Below are 4928 nucleotides of genomic sequence, written 5' to 3' on the forward strand. Positions count from 1 at the left end.
CAATCACAAAAGAACAAACACGGTATGCACTCTCTCATAAGTGGTTATTAGCCCAGAAGTTTGGAATATAGGAAGAACAACCAATAAACCACAAGGAACTCAATAAGAAGGAAGACCAAAAGGTGGACATTTCATTCCTTCTTAAAAGGGGGAACCAAATACCCACAGAAAGAGTTGCAGAGATTAACTATGGAGCAGAGACTGAAGGAAGGGCAAGCCAGCCTAAATACAGCTATCTCCTGAGAGGCTCTGACAGTACCTGACTAATACAGATGTAGAGGCTCACAGCCATCCATTGAACTGAATACAGGGTCCCCAATGAAGGAGTTAGAGAAAGGACTATGGAGCTGAGGGCTTTGCAGCCCCTTAGGACAAACAACAATATGAACTAACTAGTACCCTCAGAGCTCCCAGGGTCTCAGCCACCAACCAAGGACTGCACATGGAGGGGTCTGATTGCTCTGGCAGCATGTATATAGTAGAGGACTGCAAACTCGATCATCAATAGGAGGAGAGGACCTCGGCCCTGTGAAGGTTCTGTGCCCCAGTGTAGGGGAATGCCAGGGCTAATAAGTGGGAGAGAGTAGGGTGGCAGGCATGGGGAGGGGGGAGGCAACAGGGGTTTGTTTTTGTTGTTTTGTTTGTTTCTTTGTTTTTTGGAGGGGAAACTGGGAAAGGAGAAATTTACATGTAAATAAAGAAGATATCTAATAAAAAAATCAATCCTTTGTGGCTCAAAACCCTAGTGTTTCCATTAAACATTCTACTTCATTGCTACTCAAAATATGATCCTTGGATTGCCTGTATCAGTGTCAAATTTTAAGACTATAGCTTCTCAGGATCTAGTTGAGTCGATTCAATCAATGTGCATTTCATTCCATGTCCATGGTGATGGTGTGTAGACTGAAATTTGGCTGTCCAAGGTGATCTTTTTTTCTGGACTCTGAGGGGAAGTTCCACCTAAGGTGTCCATCTAGTTATTCTACCTCCGGAGCACAGAAGAAGCCAACTTGGATAGTCCAGGGTAGCCTAGCTCCCTCATGGTACTGTCCAATCAGTCTCATATAGAACTGAAGAACTGTGTAGTAGACAACTTTCCAGACCAAAGAATCAAGAGGGGGAATGAAGTTGGTGGATACCTAAAGCACTAAATCATGGTGGCTTATGCTGTAGCAATACAGAGAAGTTGGTACCTATAAGATTAAACTGTGGCAGTGGCCTTAGGACTGGGCAGAGGTTTAGATGCCGCCAGGTGACCATTAATGAAGGCTGGTGAGTAGTGATAAAAATGGTACTGTTGGGGACAGGAGAAACCGGTTTTGAGTGATCATCTTCAATGAACAATGTACAAACCTATCCCATGCAGTAGATGTGAACATGGAGATAGTGATAGTACATAATAAGTCTGCCAGTTGGTTAAGGATATGTGCAGGCAGGACGTGAAATGTGTCACCTGACTTTGATTAGCCCAAACCTAATTATTTTGAAGCAGAGAAATTAATAGAACATATGTGAAATAAAACCAGAGAAACTGGGTGAGTACTGGTGTGGTCATGGCTAAGCAGGGAAGTGGGTGGGAGAACAAGAAAGGGGAAGGGTTTTAAGGGAGTGTTAACTAAAGCTAAAAGTGTAATAAGAAGACTTACAGAAGCACGGTACTGTATAAGCTAATCAAAATGCGTTTCTTTAAGAGAGCTTGAGCAGAGGTATCCTGCATGGATTGATAACACCAACCTTCAGATCCATTGGTTATAGGATATCTCTCTATAAGTTGTTGTCAGGAAGGTCAAAGGAGCCCCCCCAAACAATACAGTGTTGCAGTTGCTCTTGGTTGCCACTACTGGGTAGTGGGGCACTATTTCTGAAGATATCACATGCCTTAGTAAGTTTCAGGATACAGAGGAATCAACCTGGACCCCAAGAGGAAGTCCCATCCCTGATGGGTGGTGTGTATAGTAACAGCAGGTACTGTGCAGGCTTTCACCTGGATTTGGACCTTGAGTGCTAGGCACCAACTTGCCGGGCTAGCTGTGCCCACTGGTGTAATGGTGCATGATTGTTATGGGGGTAACCAACTGCTCTCTGTTGGGATACTGCCGAGGAAGAGATCCATGCCTGGTATTATAAATATGAAAAAAAAAAAAAAACCCAAACCCATTGCTATGGAGGTCATAGGACCTAGTAGGGAAGTTACTATTGTTTTGATAACTTCATATGTCATCAAACCATCTTCTGTTTATATCCATGGACAATGTTACTCTCAGCTTTTATCAAAGTAGCTTCGCTTTCTATACAGTTAGTGGTAGTGAATGTAGAGGCTCATAGTTCCTTAAGATGCTAAGGATAAGTGAGTGATCAGTGAGCATTCAATCCTAAACAGAACTTTGATATCATCTCTAGGAGACTCAGGGAACATTGTGGAGTAGGGCAAGGGAGAAGGTAAGGGCTGGATGATGGCAAGAAGGGCTGTGGAATGCTATCTTCTAGTATAGCATAGATACTGTAGTCATGAGATCATAGCAGCTGAGTTGTCTGCGCTAGGCTTGTGCAAAACCAGGGGTGTCAACAATGATGGATAGGATAGGGGCTCCTGGAGGCCTGTGCCTCCCTGGAGAATTATTGTAATTCTTAGTGGAAGCTGTGGGAAGAGAATCATTGTCTTTAGCTGTGTATACACTGAAGTTCTAATGGATAGTTCCACCCCATGATCACATAGATGGCCTGGTTAAACCAAGTCAATCACAAAACAAAATAGGGGTGTGAAAAGGGACCTGCAGGGAGAAAAGGTATTTACAGGAGTGGAAGGAAGGTTTGAGAAGGTAGGAGTGAGAGAATTCAGAATTTACAATATACATGAGAGAGACTGTCACAAAATTTAGTTGAACAGATTTTCAGAAAACAAAACAAACAAAAAATTCAATAAGAATGAGTCACTTCCTTAATGGCATGGGCCACATTTCTGGCTGGGGCTACCACATGAGAAAATGTATCTTGACTACTACAGGAGCTTCTGTTGAGCCACCTTTATCAGAGATTATCTAGGCAGCTTTCAGAGAGTAGATAACGTGCTTGATAGTTGCAGTGAAAGCTCAGCTGCTATGCATGTGCCTCTGGGTCAGCAGCATGCATAAGCATCACCAGGAAGTTTGTTGAAACTCCCGAGTCACAATCTCTGGCTGTTGTAGATTCCAAGGATGGAATCACCAGAGATAAATTCTGTATTTAATGTAAATTTTATTTTTAATTGGCATTTAATAATTGTATATATTTTTTGAAGCACGATGTGATGACCTAATACATGTACATGGATTTGGAGATACAGTTTGGTGGTAGAGTACTTTCCCAGCATACTCACAGCCCTGGCTTAACCCCAAATGATCAACACATACATACACATACCTATGTGATGATCAACCCAGAGTGCTTAGGATACCCTAAGTGTGAGCATTCATCACTCTCTTGTGGGGAGAGCATCAGTATCTTTGTAACAGTCAAATCTAGAAGATGTGGCATATATGTACCATGGGATACTGTCTAGGTATAAAAAGAACAGAATCTTGTTATATGTGACTGCATGGGTAAGTCTAGGGCAGTGTACTGTTAGTAAAATAAACCAGACACAGAGAGACAAATACTGGATGATCTCTTTCATCTGTAGATTCTAAAGCAGTTGTTCTTAGAATGTAGAAGAGAGATTGTCAGAGTCCCGCCTTCCCCAAATGAGGAGTAGGTGGGATTAGCAAAGACCTATCAAGAGCTGCAAAGTTAAAAATTAGGAAGACACTAATGTGCTATGGCAATGTGTAGTCCCAGAACTTGGGATGTGGAGACCTCTGGAGGATCAAGAGTTTGAGGCCATCTGAGGCTTCTGTTTGCATTTAGCAGCATGGTGATTATGTTCAGCAAGACTGGATAGGAACCTAAGGTTTAGCAAGCCTCTCTGCCCAGGTGATTATGATTGCAAATGAACCTTGTGATGTGCTAAAGCAGTGGTTCTGAACTTTCCTAATGCTGCAACCCTTTAAGATAGTTCCTCATGCTGTTGTGACTGCAAACCATAAAATTACTTCATTGCTACTTCATAATGATAATTTTGCTATTGTTATGAATTGTAATGTAAATATCTGAGATGCTTTGCATCTGATATATGACCCTTATGAAAGAATCATTTGACCCCACAAAGGGTTGTGGCCCATAAGTTGAGAACCATTGTGTTAAAGTGTTAAAAATGAGACAAAGGGAAGGAGAAGGAACAGGCCACGGGGACTAGTAAGTCAAATAAAAGAATTAAAAGAGATTGAAGACAGCTCTGGGATCCAGGCTTCATTCAATGAAGGCAACAGAGCCATTTCAGAGCCCAGGCAAAGCAGGAGGGGGTGAAGTAGGAGAGCAACATGTCCCTTACTTACTGTCTTCTAATTTTTTTCAAAATTGGAAATCTATGTTGATTCACAGTAACTCAGAACTAGAGAGCCAGGATGACTCCTGTGTTCAGAGCAGGGCAGAGGCCATGGAGAAAGGACCTGAAAGGCTGGAGGAAATTTCCACAGCATATGTCAGCCAATTAAAAAATACTCATCTCATTTTCAATGTGTGACTATTCATACCAAAGAAATTTGAGTACTATTGAAAATCATCTCATTTCTATGACCCAGCTGTCCCACTCCTGGGTATATAACAAAGGCGTGTAAGTCAACACACCCCAGAGATAGCTGTGTGTCCATTTTTATTGTTGTGCTCTTTACAACAGCCAGGGAATGGAACCAGTTGAGATGTCCATCAACAAACAAAGAAATAAAGAAACGATAGACTTGGATTCTAGGCAGCCATACAGTAAAATGAAATTATGATATTCACAGGAAAATGGATGTAACCTGATCATTATTTTAAGTGAAATATACCAGACTCAGGAAGACAAATGTGAGATT

Source organism: Mastomys coucha, unplaced genomic scaffold, assembly GCF_008632895.1.
Source record: "Mastomys coucha isolate ucsf_1 unplaced genomic scaffold, UCSF_Mcou_1 pScaffold21, whole genome shotgun sequence".
Taxonomy (NCBI): Eukaryota; Metazoa; Chordata; class Mammalia; order Rodentia; family Muridae; genus Mastomys; species Mastomys coucha.